This window comes from Neophocaena asiaeorientalis, unplaced genomic scaffold (assembly GCF_003031525.2).
Source record: "Neophocaena asiaeorientalis asiaeorientalis breed wild unplaced genomic scaffold, Neophocaena_asiaeorientalis_V1.1 scaffold684, whole genome shotgun sequence".
Classification (NCBI taxonomy): domain Eukaryota; kingdom Metazoa; phylum Chordata; class Mammalia; order Artiodactyla; family Phocoenidae; genus Neophocaena; species Neophocaena asiaeorientalis.
The window spans coordinates 7,637,097-7,653,633 of NW_020174048.1; the positions used below are offsets into that span (position 1 = coordinate 7,637,097).

The following is a 16,537-nucleotide window of genomic DNA, read 5'->3' on the forward strand; positions in this document are numbered from 1 at the left end:
CATTACTTACTCGCGCAAAAAAAAAAAAAAGAATCCGCCTGCCAATGCAGAGGACATGGGTTCGAGTCCTGGTCCGGGAAGATCTTACATGCCGTGGAGCAACTAAGCCCATGCACCACAACTACTGAGCCTGTGTGCCACGACTGCTGAGCCTGCATGCCACAACTACTGAAGCCCATGCTCCTAGAGCCCGTGCTCTGCAAAAAGAGAAACCCGTGCTCTGCAACAATGTCAAGCCCGTGCACCGCAACAAAGAGTAGCCCCTGCTCGCTGCAACTAGAGAAAGCCTGCGTGCACCAGCGAAGACCCAACGCAGCCAAAAAAAAAAAAAAAAAAATTTCCCCCATAGGGATCTTGCCATTTTGGAGTCCTTTCAACAAGGTATGAGACTGTGATTATCTTTCTATGTAACAGATGAAAAGATAAAGAAACATAATCCCGAAAAGGCCTGGTACACTTAGAATTCAGTGGGACAGAGGTGTGGTGCTCCGAGAGAGAGCGTGGGGCAATGAGGCTTCAGCTTAGACTGGAAACAACCTTCTATGACAAAGGGGAAGATTAGGATTTAATGAAATAGGACATGGAGCTCATAGCCTTCGTTAGCAGGAGACTGGGGACAGGAGAGTTTGGTCTGTGGGTGAGGCAAACCTCGGGGAACACGGGATACTCACCAGAGTTGGAAGAGATCTGCCACCTGGACCTTGAGGACCGTCGCAGTGGTCCGGAGAGAGATGGGGGAGGAAAGGGCAGAAGCACAGAGGAGTGACACAGGGCAGAGACTGCGCGGGGGAGGCTTCTCCTGGCTGTTCATGCTCTGTCCTCCTCCCTCTCCAGTTGAAGGTTAACCATAAGTCAGATCACATCACTCCTCTGCTTATACACTCCAGGGGCTCCCAGTGCATTATGCATAAAACCCTCACTGGTTAGAATGACCCACAAGGCCCTCTGTGATCCCCAGGGGAAATAGGCTTCCCAGGAAATAGGGGTGCACAGAGGCTCAACTTCTCACCCTCCCCTGGCTTCCCTCCCCTTCCATGCCTCAGACATGCAGGCCTGGGAAGCACCAGGGGTGGCTGGTTTCTGGGCCCATCTGGGCAGAGGGCTGGTGGCTTGGTGGGAAGGATGGGGTGTGGGAATTTGATGTCCATCTACAGTTCCTCTCCTAGCCTTTAATGTAGGTGGTGCTGATGGATGCAGCAACTAGAAACAAGCACATTAATTCTGCTTCTGTAATTGTTGAGCTTCTGGGCATGTTCTTGCAACTAACATAATATATCACACTTTCTTCAGGCCTTGACTGCCACCAGGTCACCAGTACAGGCATGTTTATTTGTAGTAAGTGTCTTACCCAGGTTCCTTTATGGTTTGTGGTCTCTCTTTTCTTTATCTTGATTGTCCTTTTGTGTTCTGCTGAATAATAGCCTCACAAAGATGACCCGGCTCCTGGCTGCCCAGGGAAAGAGGGGCACAGGAGTTTCTTTGGGGACCTGTTAGGGAGGAAGGATGGCAGAATGACTGCTGGCAAGGCAATAATGATCATCATAGAGTTAATTATTTTTTTCATATTGAATGCCTCTGGAAACTGCTTCAAGCTTTTCTCAGGTTATCCTCTATGTGTCAAAAAGGAAATATTCTACTTAGACATTTACAAGTGGCTAAGCATACAACTTCTGAAATCAAAATTTTAATATTCAAGTTTTTTTTTTAATGGAAAAAGACAGCTGTATTTTCCAAAATTTTAAATAAATTCTTTGGGTCAAGATATACTGTAGAAAGTTTCATGTGAGAAGGTGATTTAAAAATATCTTAGAGCTTACTGTGACAACATCTTACTACTGTAGTCACAAAGCTTTGATAGCTGTTGCATGAAAGAACCTCACTGTTTAATTTACAAATCTGTAAAATTTCCTCTGTGCAACTGGTGACATGTTTATATATATATTTTTTATTTAAAATAAACATATACTTATACACACATGTATACTATATATAATGTATATACCTACATATACTAAACATAGATATACACATATATACTATATATATAATGTGTATTATACATGTATGTGTGTATATGTATACATAATATATACATATATAAGATATATAATAATATACTATATATAATGTATATGCCTACATATACTAAACATAGATATACACATATATATACTATATATATAATGTGTATTATACATGTATGTGTGTATATGTATACATAATATATACATATATAAGATATATAATACATAAATACTTTGTATACATAGACAAAGAGATATTTATATATACAGGCATTATATATAGTATCTGTATAAATGTATATTACATATGTAAGTATACAAATGTATATATAGTTATCTAGGTATTCCTATATAGAGAGAGTATATCCATATTTGTATATATATATCACTATAGCTCCATTAGAATGTCAATAGGATTTATTCTCTCACAAAGCTCTCATGGCAAGCTTTGGTTTTCTACTGTGTGAATATGTCCAGAATTGTTCCTCCTGTTGCTTCTGGTCCAATATCGCCTCTACCCCAAGGTTTTCTCTCTTTGGACTATATCCTAAGGCTGTTATGGTCTTTGTTGCCCTGTTTATTATAAAAAGAGACAAAGGAGGTGGCTGTATCTCACTCAGAAGAATAGCGTTAAAATGCCAGGCAATATTAACAGGAATTGAAGAGATGTAAAAGAAAACCATATTTTGAGATATTGTTTTGCCTAAATTTGTTAGCAGCCCCAAATTATTCTCTATTTTTCCACAGGGGCCTTATTTAATCACAATAATTGAGAATTTCATTTCTAGGGCAATTTAAAGTGTTTTGTGAAGGTTTCACTTTGACTCATTATTATTAACCTCATGGAACAGAGAAATGTAGAGAAACGATATGTAAAGGGAGCGAGCTCTTGAGAAGCTGAAAGATGTAAACACAGGAGCATATCTGCTATTTCAAAAATAAGGCGTTTAATAGAAACTTCCTTGGGAGATTCATAAACACAGAAGCTTAACACATAACAAAGCTGACTCGGGCTTTAAATATTAAAAGGGTAAAATTAACATGTTTAAACACCCCTCAGGTTTAAGGCTGTCTTTAATCACTTTATGAGTACTGAGTACTTTCCCTTCTTAAAATATGCATTAGCCATGTCAGTACATAAGCGACATCCCTTTGTAATCACTACTGTGAAAACCTCACGGTTAATTACACAGTTTCTATCTCACACCACTGATCTCCCAGATCTTTCCCAACTTCCCTACACAAATCTAACTCCCCTCAACCACCCCTGCATTTTAGGGGCCTTGAACTCTACTCTTAAAGCTCTCGGGACATTTTTATGTATAGTTCTCGTCACCATCTACAATGATTGGTGATGTTCTTGTCTGTCTTTCCTACTGGAGCGTGCAATATTTGAAGACAAAGGCCGTACCTGACTCACTTTTATGCCCACCATCATGAACACAGTTTGTGATGTTAGTGCGAGTTCATGTGCCCGACGCACAGTGAGGCCGAAGAAACTGAAATGTGGGAACTTGGAGCAGAGAAAGGTTTATTGCAGGGCCATGCAAGGAGACAAGTGTCTCATGCCCTAAAAAGCTCCAAGCTCCCCGAAGGGTTTCAACAAAGCATTTTTAAAAGCCAGGTGAGGGAGTGGAGGGTCTCAGGGTAAGTGATCATCTCGTGCACAGTTCTCTGATTGGCTGATGGTGAGGTAACAGGGTGGTGTCGCGGGGCTTAACATTATCAATCTTTAGACGACTGGAGGAGACCTGGGGCTATCTGTTCATGGTCCTCAAGTAGTTAACACCTTCCATTTGTTGGGGGCTTTTCACATCTGTAAAGCAACTCAGGAAATGGGCATCAGTTACTATTATCTAGGTAATTCAGAGAGGAGCTAAAGCAGAGGATATGGGGGAAGGCCTGTCCTGGGAAGGCCCCAAAGGGTCCTGCTAGGTTACAATGACACATGGTATTGAGGAAGCAAAATAAAGGAAGGCATTACATATTTTTCCTAACTCAGTTTTCCTTTTAAAAATGTCCATGGTTATCTCTGAAATATTTACATGTTAAACAGTACCAAGATTTCCAGGTTACTTTAGTGCGAGGGATGTGGCTGGCTCCTCCTTGCTGAATTTCTGTGTTGGAAAGGAGGCTGATGGCAGGAAATGCCTCACTCAGTCCATCTACAACCCCATTGGGAAGTAGGCAAGCAAGGGAATTGTGTGCATGGTTTAAGACAGAAACACGTTTCTCTCCAATATTCGGACAGTGGAGTCTGAGTATATTCAAGCTGTTATGGGGAGATGTAGATTAAATATTTGTTTAGGTTGAACACAGCACAAATGGCTAAGATAAAATCCACCTTGGGTATTGCAATGCCCAGATATTTTACTTTCTTTTGTTATCAAATAATTACCAAGTCTGGTTTTTTCTTTGTTTTTTCCTATTAGGCAGATACAGCTGAAGCATTTGTTTGTTTTAATCACCTGGACAATTGTCTTTTTTAAAAATATTTATTTATTTATTTATTTTTGGTTGTGTTAGGTCTTTGTTTCTGTGTGTGGGCTTTCTCTAGCTGCAGTGAGCAGGGGCTACTCTTTGTTGCAGTGTGCGGGCTTCTCGTTGCAGTGGCTTCTGTAGTTGCGGAGCACGGGCTCTAGGAGCGCGGGCTTTAGTAGTTGTGGCATGTGGGCTCAGTAGTCGTGGTTCGTGGGCTCTAGAGCGCAGGTTCAGTAGTTGTGGTGCACAGGTTTAGTTGCTCCACGGCATGTGGAATCTTCCCAGATCAGGGATCGAACCCATGTCCCCTGCATTGGCAGGCAGATTCTTAACCACTGCACCACCAGGGAAGTCCTGGATAATTGTCTTAGGTTTCCTTTCCTGATGGATAAGTTTCAGAGGATTAGATTCACTTCCTATGACTAAATGAGAGTCATAATGAAACCAATTGGTCAACAGCTGAGGGATAAGGGGAGAATCCTACAACAGACATTTCAGGGGAAAAACGAGCTGTCGAACTCCTGAGTGGAAATAATGGTTGTGAGACCGGTCTTCGTGCCGTTATCAGGAGCCTCCTAACATCAGGGGTTCAGGAATCTCTTTGGCTCTTCAAAGTGGTTTGAGGCTCAGGTCTGTATGAACCAGGCCCCAGCCTGGTGGGAGGGAGGGGTACTCAAGGGAAGAGCTGGGGGGCTGGGGCTTGAAGCACTTCCTTTAGTGCAGACCATTGAAGACCACCATGAAAACACACTTCTTATTTTGGAAAGTTCGCATTTGATTGAATTACCCATTGTGCCTGTATATCCTAGTTATACTGGGGAATATACAGTGAGTTTATTGCAAGGAAATAATTATGCAAATTTTCACTGCTTTAGCCTTGAGTCATTTTGCTATTTTTCACATAAAACATTCAATTAATTATAAGACATTTGTCCTGGGCCATTACCCTTTCAATCATTTAAAAATATACAGGCTATAATTACATGATTATTGGTTGTTAAAATGTTAATGCTTAGTTTTAAAATGTCGTTAGCTTTCAAAAGGAAGATATGCAACAGAAATGTATTTTTTGTATTTCAATTAGCACCATTACAGTGAAAGAATTTCTAGTCACATTACACAAACATCATTTTTTCTCTGTTAAGGTAGAAGAAATAAGCAACTGTTTCTTCATCAATTATTCTCATAATAACTTCAAAATGTTTCAAAATCTATGTATAGGTGATTGATCTACTGAATATCACTTTTAAAGTAAAAAGGAAGGAAACTGTGAAACAATATTTTAACAAGGAAATAAAAATTACATGGCCAGTGTGCCTATTTGAATGAATCCAGTCAGTTAGCTGTTCAGTTCAGACAAATTTAACCAAAAAATCACCTAGATTCAAATTCTAAAGCAAATTTTGTTCAAAATCATCAGCTGTTAAGAACTCTGTTAACAAACACCTAAAGGTAAGACTGGAAACCATAAAATTCCTAGAAGGAAACATAGGTAGTACACTCTTTGACATTGGTCTTAGTAGTATTTATTTTTATTTTATTTTATTTTTTATTTTTTTGCGGTACGCGGGCCTCTCACTGCTGTGGCCTCTCCCGCTGCGGAGCACAGGCTCCGGACGCGCAGGCTCAGCGGCCATGGCTCACGGGCCCCAGCCACTACGCGGCATGTAGGATCTTCCCCGACCGGGGCACGAACCCGTGTGCCCTGCATCGGCAGGCAGACTCCCAACCACTGTGCCACCAGGGAACCCCCTTAGTAGTATTTTTTTGGATCTATCTCCTCAGGCAAGAGAAACAAAAGCAAAAATAAACAAATGGGGCTTAATCAAACTTAAAAGCTTTGCACAGTGAAGGAAACCATCAACAAAACAAAAAGACAACCTACAGAATGGGAGAAGATATTTGCGAATGATATGTCTGATAAGGGGTTAATATCCAAAATATATAAAGAACTCACACAACTCAATATCAAAAAACCAAACAACACAATTAAAAAATGGGCAGAGGACCTGAACAGGAATCTTTCCAAAGAAGACATACAGATGGCCAACAGGCACATGAAAAGATGCTCAACATCACTAACCATCAGGGAAGTGTAAATCAGAACCATGAGGCATCACCTCACACGTGTCAGAATGGCTATTGTCAAAAAGACAACAAATAGCGAGTGCTGACAAGGATATGGAGAAAAGGGAACCCTCATTACTGTTGGTGGGAATGTAAATTGATACAGCCACTATGGAGAACAGTATGGAGGTTCCTCAAAAAATTAAAAATAGAACTACCATATGACCCAGCAATTCCACTCCTTGGGTATACATCTGAAGAAAACAAAAACACTAATTCGAGAAGATACATGCATAGCAGCACTGTTTACAAGCACCAAGCAACCTGGGTGTCCATCAATACATGAATGGATAAAGAATATGTGGTATATATATATACAATGGAAAATTATTCAGCCATAAAAATAATGAAATTTTGCCATTTACAAGATGGATGGATAAAGAAGATGTGGTATATATATATACCACATGAATGGATAAAGAAGATGTGGTATGTATATATACAATGGAATATTATGAATGAATAAAGAAGATGTGGTATATATATAGATAAATGGATAAAGAAGATGTGGTATATATATATATATATATATATATATATATACACAATGGAATATTATTCAGCCATAAAAATAATGAAATTTTGCCATTTGCAACAAGATGGATGGACCTGGAAGGTATTATGCTTAGTGAAATAAGTCAGACAGAGAAAGATAAATACTGTATGTTTTCACTTATATGTGGAATATAAAAAGTAAAAGAAATGAATGAATATGACAAAACAGAAACAGACTCACAGATAAAGAGTACAAACTAGTGGTTACCAGTGAGGAGAGGGTGGGAGGAGGGGCAAGATAGGGAAGGGATTAAGAGGTATAAACTACTAGGTATAAAATAAATAAGATATAATGATGTAATGTACAGCATGGGGAATATAGAAAATATTTAATAATTTTATATGGAATATCTATAAAAATATAGAATCATATGCTGTATACCTGAAACTAATATAATAGGTCAACTATACTCCAATTAAAAAATTCTGTTAACTATGATATTCTCCATGAATCTTAGCTATAGCCTTTATATTTTTTAATGAAAAAGAGTACATATGAAAAGAAAAATTCTTTTATTTACAGACACCCCCCATATTAATTATTTAGTTTCTAAAAATTCAGAGAAGTTTTGCATCTTCAATAAAACAGTTCTAATATAGCTTAAAGCTAAACATCTGTGAGCTTCTGGAATAGGTCTGGTTTTCTCTCCTTTATAAAAGGATTCGATTCTGGCCTTTTCTAACCTCCAAGGTTTCTTTTTTTTTTTCCCATTTAATAACTATTTTGAAGAATTGCCAGCTTTTGCTAGGCAGTGCTTCTTGGATTTTAATGCGTGTTAATCCCCCTGGGGATCTTGTTAAAATGCAGCTTCTGATTCAGTGGGTCTGGGGTGGGGCCTGATACTCTGCATTGCTAACAACTTCCCAGGGGATGCTGATGCTCCTGGTCGATGGACTATATTTTAACTATCAAGGACTTAGAGAAATGTTTTCTTTTCAAACCTTTAGCTGCCTCAGCACTCCTTGAAAAACAACTTGCTGGACAGAGTTGAGGTCTGCCTTTGTAGACTGGCCATGAAATGCACATAACAGGGGATAATTCCCCTTCCCTGGCCTTCCTACTGTTTCAAGAGTATTTACGATTGGCAATTTCCTTATCATTAGAAACCTCTAAAATTTTTGAATAAAAGCCAACTTATTCTCTTAAAACTTCCTTAAAAATCTTACTTTAAGATTCAAATTTCTAAAGATAAATCTGAGTTATTAAATAAAAACTCCTTAAAATAATTATGAAATCTACTTTTAAAGGAAACTAAAAGGGTAGATTTTGACATCTTGAATGAGACATATTAATAGTTCCTTAAAATCCAGGAAGCAATGTAAAAGAATCTTTTATCCTCAGAAACAGATTTGCTTTATCTTCTGAATAACGTCTATCAAAAGTTCTACACCCAGGACTACAGAATTTCTCTCTCTCACACACACAGAGAGCACTTTAAATTCATTATAAAATATGATCCTTCCCATAATTCTGAGAGAGAATTATTCATTTCATCTCTTGATCTGGCCTGCTAACTCTAGTACTGTGGTAGGAAAAAATAAGCTAGAGTGCTGTCTTTCCTGTGTCACAAGAGGGATTTGAAGATCTAATAAATTTTAAAATTTCATATAGAGATGTAGGAAGTAAGAATTATGAGGGATTTTCCAGTCAGTAGCATCAGAGTACTTTTTGTTTAAATAATATTCAAGGGCCATGTGTTAATCATGGAAACCTCTTGTGGGTGTACAGGAAGATGTTGTATATAGAACTGCTGGCTGTGGATCAAGGCAATCTTTGCTTGTTTTGATTATTCATTGTTTTGTAACGAAATATTTAAAAAAGCAAACATCTTTTTTAGGGATATACTTTTTGACCTCACAAATGGTTCAGACATTTGTGAGTGTGGTCCGTGAATCGGCAGCATCAGCATCACCTGGGAACTGTTAGAGATGCAAATACTCGAGTCTTGCACCAGGCGTACTGAATCAGAAGCTCAGGGGTGGGGCTCAGCCATCTGAAGTTTAAGAAGCTCTCAGCTGATTCTGATGGAGGCTTAGTTAAACTAAATCAAGTGTTCTCAACAGGAGTGATTTTTACCCTCCACAACTTGGGGGAAGAGTGCTACTGCCATCTAGTGGTTAGAGGTCAGGGATGCGGCTTAACATCTTCCAATGCACGGGACAGCCCCCATCCCCAGCAAACAGCACCTCAGAACTCACCAGCCCCAGATGTCCATTGTGTCAGGGTTGAGAAATTCTGCAACAAATCCTTTAGGAGGAATTTCCTGAATGTAGGTAAGTTGAGTCGACAGAAAGGCAGCATGGATTAGGGAATGAGACAGAGTCTGGAATTCAGGTTCTGGCTCTGCTGATTAAAAGTTGTGTGATTTCATGTAAATCTCTTAATCTGTTTCAGTTGTCTCACTTATAAAATGGGAATAATCCCTGCCTAGTGCATGGATTAGTATGAGGATCAAATGAGATAATGTGTATGAACCCACTTTGTAAACTCATGCTAATTAAATTGAACTGAAGGATTTTTTCCAGTGGGAGGAAGACACAGACCAGAGGTAGGTGTAGGATGTCATAAAATGTTAAACATCTGATTCAGCTGTCTGAAAACAGCCAGATTCCTTAATGTAAATCTGATTTGTGTTGGAGTTTTTGTTTTCTTTTTCTTAGTGCTTTTTACATCCTTTCCTGTAACTACTTGGGTTTAGCTTTGTTTTTTGTTTGTTTTACTCTCAGTCATAGCATGATAGCGAAACAGCTGGCTCCTGACTTCTCTCTACACTAGGGGTTCTCAAAGTTTAGCCTGTATCTGAATCACCAGGGGATTTTTATTTTGTATTAATAAGAACACTTAACATGAGATCTAATCTCAACAAAATTTTAAGAGCACAATTCAATACATTGTTGACTATAGGTTGTACAATGTTGTACAACAGATCTCTAGGGCTTACACGTTTTGCTTAACTGAAAATTTATGCCTATTTATTAGTAATTCACCATTTTCCCCTCTCCCAGCAACCCCCTGGAAACCACCATTCTGTTCTCTGCTTCTTTGACTTTGGTTACTTTAGATCCCTCATGTGAGTGGAATCATTCAGTATTTGTCCTTCTGTCGCTGGCTTATTTCACTTAGCATTGTACCCTCAAGGTTCATTCATTGTGTTGCATATTGTGAGATTTCCTTCTATTTAAAGACTAAATAGTAGTCCATTGTATGCATATGCCACGTTTTCTTTATACATTCATCTGTCCGTGGACATTTAGGTTGTTTCCACATCTCAGCTGTTATGCAGAATACTGCAGTGAACGTGGGAGTGCTGATAACTTTTCGAGATCCTGAGTCCACTATTTCTGGATATATACCCAGATGTGGGATTGCTGGATCATATGGTAGCTATACTTTTAACTTTTTGAGTGAACTCCACACTGTTTTCCATAGTGGCTGCACCATTTTGTATTGCCACTGTTAGTGCACAAGGGTTCCAATTTCTCCACAATCTCACCAGCACTCATTGTGTTTGTCAGAAGGCTCTTGTTACCATGCAGATCGCTGGGATTAATCCCCAGGATTTCTCGCTCAGTGGGGCTGGGAGGGGTCCAAGAAGTTACCTTTTTTTTTTTAACAGGGTCCTAGATGATGCTAATGCTATTGGCCTGGGGAACACATTTTTGAGAACTTACCCTATTGCTAACTGGATAATGGTAGAATTGCTGATATCTAATTGTCACTGGCAAGCTTTGGCTTCAGGCTTCTTTGTGAAGCCTCTTTTGACATAAGGAATAGCTTTTATTTTCCTGGCAAGTGATGCCATTCCCCCTTATTAATTCTTTGCTTGAAAAGGCCCATTATTTCTCTTTCCTCTTCCCAATGATGTTAACAATTTTAGCAATCTAGTATTGATAATAGCTTTGGCATGTTCTCGGTTAATTGAGGCCGCGCTGCTTTAGCAATCACAGTTAATGATAGAGGACTCAGACTTGGGCTGAAGACAGGATGTCCTAATGTATCTTAGATAAGGGGTAGTTTTGTTATTCAGTGTTCGTCTTTAATGCAAGAATTATGGTACTATCAAAAAAGGAAATACACAAAAATGAAGGGACATGTCTGACTCGAAGGCTTTGTGTTTGAAATGTTTTGCACCGTGTGGCTCACAGGCTATTTGCCTCAGAGTAAATTGAGATATTTGCTTAAAAGGCAGTTTCATAGGCCCCATTCCAGTAGCAAGGGCACTCAAATGTTAGTTGCTGTAGAAGGACCCTGAGAAGGGCCCATGCAGGGCTCTGGACAGGGTGACATCAGCAAAATGGCACAATAGGCGCTTCCTTCCATTGGCCCCTCAAAGAACACTGATGAACCTACACTAACACGTGATTATCCCCCGAAAGTCCATAGTTTACATTGGGGTTCACTCTTGGTGTTGTACCTTCTATGGGTTCGGACAAATGTGTAATGAATGACCTGTATCCATCATTATAGAGTCATACAGAACATTTTCACTGCCCTAAAAATCCTCGGTGTTGGTTTCATTTCTTTTCTCCCCACTGTGCTGTGTCGTTCATGCCATAACAAAAACCTATTGAATAAATACCTGCACTGTATTAAGGTACGTTTTTCACTTGATTGGCTCCTAAATCACTGAGTGTTTCACATTGAGAAGAGTCTTGGAGATTATCTACCTTCCTTTGTTTCTGTTGTAGTTGAGGATGCTGAGGTCGTAAATGGTTAGGGTGCTTGTTCAAGGTCCCACATCTGAAACTTCTGTTTTAAGGAAGGTGTTTTTCCACTGTTAAAGGCATTAACAATGGTTTTGCTAATCTATTACTTCTTCTCCTTGTTTCCTAGCCACATCAGTCTGCTTACTATCGGTCCCCGAATAAAACAAATATTTTTACACCTCTGTACCTTTACTGACGTTGTTCCTGCTTCCTAGCATGTCTTTACTTTCTTCTGCTCAGTCTTCAAATCCCATCTCAGTAATGACATCCCCACATAACCCAATGTATCACTTACTTTTCCTCTGAGTTCCAGCAGCATTCCAAATATAACTGGTCAAATTGTATGCAAGACATTGTCTCCTCTCATTGCCTACTAACTGATGATTGCTAGTGATAAGCTGAGGTCTCCAAGGAGACAGATATACAAACAACACGGAACCCTAACATTTATTCTGAATCCTTCTTATGTAGAACCAGGACCAACGAATTTGCCGAAAGAAAGTAGATCCTCCCTTTGTATTGATTTGTAGCACATTCAGGCCAAGGGACCTTTCTAGTCTTCCAGGCATAGTATTTTATACTGAATTCTACCCAACTAAAGCCTCCTGTTTGTTTCTGATTTCTGGGCTCAGAAAGATCCCTTTTCTCAAAATGAATGTCTTCCTGTTTCCTGTGAAATTTTACCTTTTACGTACTGCTCATCTTTCTGCCCCCATGGTATAACAAGATCTTGCCAATTCAATAATCACAGCACATAAGAACCACACATATAAGGGGCTGGTTACAAGCTACCCTCCCATCAACTAGTAGGTACTCAGTAAATATCGATCGAATAAATAGATCAGGGATAAAGGAAAATAACCTATAATTTCACATGGTAGTGAAATGAAAACATCTTTTCCTCTAGACATCAAGGCCCACTCAATATTATTCTAATACCTGAGGTGAGGTAAAAGCTTGCCCTTCTCAAATGAAGTATAAAACTAACGATATTTATTTATAATGGCAATTAAGTTTTCAACATCTTCCCAATCAACTGCTTGGTCTCTAGTCATGACCTACATCAACCCACATTGCATATATTTCCTTATTCTTATACTTAACTTTCCTTATAATGTAAGCAATATATACTTAATATGTTCTATATTTCCTTATTCTTGCACTTAAATGAATGCAGACATAGGCATATTATGTATTTTTGTGTTAAAAATCAGGTTCTCATCAGTTGGAGAAAATAGTGTACTAGGGTCTAGGGTCACCTCACCTTTAGTGAATGAGCTTCTTATGGTCCCTTGAGAATCCGGAGTGAAGTTTCCATTGATCACATTTCCTATTGAGTCGTCTATCATATTAATCAATGATTTTTAAAGAGTAGGTCTTGGTCTGGATCACATAGCTATCAGGACTAGTGTGAACTTTTTTTTTAAAATTAATTAATGTATTTATTTTTGGCTGCGTTGTGTCTTCACCGCTGCACTTGGGCTCTCTCTAGTTGTAGCGAGCGGGGGCTATTCTTTCTTGCGGTGCGTGGGTTTCTTACCGCGGTGGCCTCTCCCGTTGCAGAGCACGGGCTCTAGGCGCGCGGGCTTCAGTAGTTGTGGCACGTGGGCTCAGTAGTTGTGGCTCACGGGCTTCAGAGCGCAGGCTCAGCAGTTGTGGCGCACGGGCCTAGCTACTCCGCGGCATGTGGAATCTTCCCGGAACAGGGCTCAAACCCATGTTCCCTGAATTGGCAGGCGACTCCCAAGCACTGAGCCACCAGGGAAGTCCCAGGACTAGTGTGAACTTTTAAACCTCGCTAGAGTGGAGTGTATAGTCCATAAAATCTTCCTCTGTTCTAATATTAATGTGTATGGAAAACTCTCAAGCAAACCTTAATTAATTTATTGATGCCAGGCAATTATTTTCAAAGAATCTGTTTGCAGGGCTGAGATAACTCTTCAATCATTGACTCATCTCTCCAGCCAAATACTCACTGAACTCCTATAACTTACAAATTGCTGAGCTTGATGAATAGACTGTAACAACCAAAATAGCAACTGATCAAGGCCCTGCAGGGTACCTACACGCACTACGCTGAGTGTCTTATGTGACCTTTCGTTTACTCACCATAAAGAATTGTATATCCTTAATTCTGCTCAACCAGCTTGAGAAATTAAAGAGTCTGTGATCTACATGCTGTTTGTAAATAGTTTTAAAAGCAAATCACATATTTGACGCTCATTTCAACAAAAGGATGGACACATTCCTAAGGACCTTGGATGCATGAGGAAGGAAAGGATGTGTATAATGATCAGAGAGGCGCTATATAATCTGGTTAATCAGCCACACAGCTACAAACACGCTGATGTTATAGGGCACCTTAAAGTGCTATATGTACAATTACTGGAAGAATTCAAAGGAAGAAATATGCACCCAGGATTAGGCAATTCGATTGGCTGTCCTCCCTGAATTTGAAAGGCTGGTCCTGAAATTGTAAAGCTGTAATGTGGTTTGTTTCAGTCATATGAGTAAAACATGAACAAGCCTAACTCTTATTTTTAGTCTGGGTCTTAGAAGCATATTTTTTTACCCATTGACCTACCAGGCTTGCTTTAGCATCAAACAGAAGCTGAAGACCAGAAAGAGTCCAGGTGGCAAGTGTTTGCTTCTAACTTACGGGGGAAAAAGCAACAAGAAAAGAATTTCATTTCCCTGCAAAAACATGGAGCAGCTGCTCTTTGCAGGAAAAAGCACTGGCTTCTGTAGACCATTATACACAGTGTGCATTGTGTGCAAGGCTGAAGTTCTGGAACCTTGTGTGTGTGTGTGTGTGCGCGTGCGTGTGCGTGTGTCTTCAGTCAGCCTCCTTGCTGAATGAGTCACCATGGAGTTGTCATGGGGGAAAGACAGAAAGATGAAGCAGATAAAGCAGCTCCTTGAAGAACCTGTGTTTGCACCCACAGGCATGCCAGATATGTGGTCCTCCTTTCTCAGCTGCTTCTTCTTGGAGGGACTTCTTGCTCTTCTGCAGCAGCACATGGCACCAAGGTAAAGGTCGGGTTTCAAAGAGAGTCTTGAGGCTGGACGGTCCGTATTTTCGTGGGAGAGAACGGGATGTTTTTGACAAAGTGAACGAACGAAGAAATGGTTCCTTGCCCCTAAAATTAGACACATGTCACAGTCAAGCAAAGGGTGGAAAACTAGTGACCATCCTGAAGTCATTTTTGCTAAAGTAAGCAAACTGAATTTTAAAAAAGTTTTTATATTCTCTTGTTTCCTGGTAATTTGATATATTATGCTCCATGAAAAGAAGTTTCCTCAAATCCTAATATATTCTAGATTTGCTCATTATGAAAATGTTCTTCTCTTGGTTTACTGGTTTTTATTATATTATTACATTATCCATCAGAGATCAGTGAAACCCTGCTAGTTAGATAATAAAGTTTAAATCATTTTTATTTCCTGTAATTTTAATTTTGTAATAAATTATTATATAATGTGATGCCCTTTGCAAAATAGCCTCAAACTATTCTGTTGCAGAAGATAAATATATATTATATTATACTATGTGAAATAATATATAGTAAATATCCATATATTTAAAGATCTGAGTAGCTCCTGGATATTTGCAGCTACACGATTGTTAACCAGAGGTCCATGGATCACCTGCAATTTGGGGCACAACTGGCTTATTTTCCTGAAACTTTGATCCAGAGCTTTCATCACCTCCCTCAAAGGATCTGTGATTCAAAAAAGATTATTAATTACTATATTAAATAAATATTTAATACAGCTTATATAGTCTTTACACTGACAGAGTGTATTTAAATGCCTTGAGACCTACCAGACAATGCTAACAGGAATTATTATAATTAAGAAAAATGTCTTTTTCCTGCTAAAAAACAAAGTGTCTTTCCCTAAAATCTGTGTTGTAATAAACACTTATACAATGAAAAAATCCTGTTGGATGTTTTCATCCTCTGTCTTCTGGCAGTTATGGTACCTCTGTGTATTCATGGTGTGTGGTTGATGTTTCATAGATCAAGACTTGGAGTTTCATAGCTCAAGATTTCTTCTAAAGCTGACTGGGTTTGCATCCACACATTTCATAGCCTTGACTGCACAATTTCCTGGTAGATTCCTTGTTGTTTAACTGTATTAAATAATACAGTGATAGATCTCTGAAACATTTATCGGAGTGTATGTGCAGTTTATCTGGTTCTGTCATTCACGTTGCCAGGAATGGGAGACTGGCAATTTTGTCCTCAAAATAGATTTTCTTAATACATAAACTAGAGAAGTGATTTTTCTGAAAAGAATTTTTTTCCCTGAGCTTTTTAGGAGAGTAGATATTTGTAGAACATACTGATCATTTCTAACATTTAAAAACAGTCATAGGGAAGTAAAATTTCTCCGTTTCAAAACATTGAAAATCTCAGACATTTACTTGCTCAAAATTCTAATTCCTAGTGTATTGTTGGGTGCTGTATTAGGCACCGTACGCTAGACTAGAGAAAATTAAAGGCATCATAGTCCAAATTATTTATTTTATACACGAAGAAACTTCAACTCTTCTGGATGGCTCCTAAGTTAGCTAAGGGAATCAGAAACCACCCGTTCTGGTTCTCTTTTGACTGGCTCCCATGCTCCGATGGATCTGA

The 16,537-nt window shown here is 39.1% G+C and overlaps 1 long non-coding RNA gene across 1 annotated transcript in view; it reads left to right on the forward strand.

Moving 5' to 3' along the window:
* LOC112405558 (uncharacterized) overlaps positions 1-14,925 on the forward strand; it is a 35,413-nt gene extending 20,488 nt beyond the window's left edge. Inside the window, exon 4 of the long non-coding RNA XR_003004360.1 lies at positions 14,840-14,925. This is a non-coding gene — a long non-coding RNA (uncharacterized LOC112405558). The remainder of the gene's footprint in view (positions 1-14,839) is intronic.
* Positions 14,926-16,537: the final 1,612 nt, after the last annotated feature.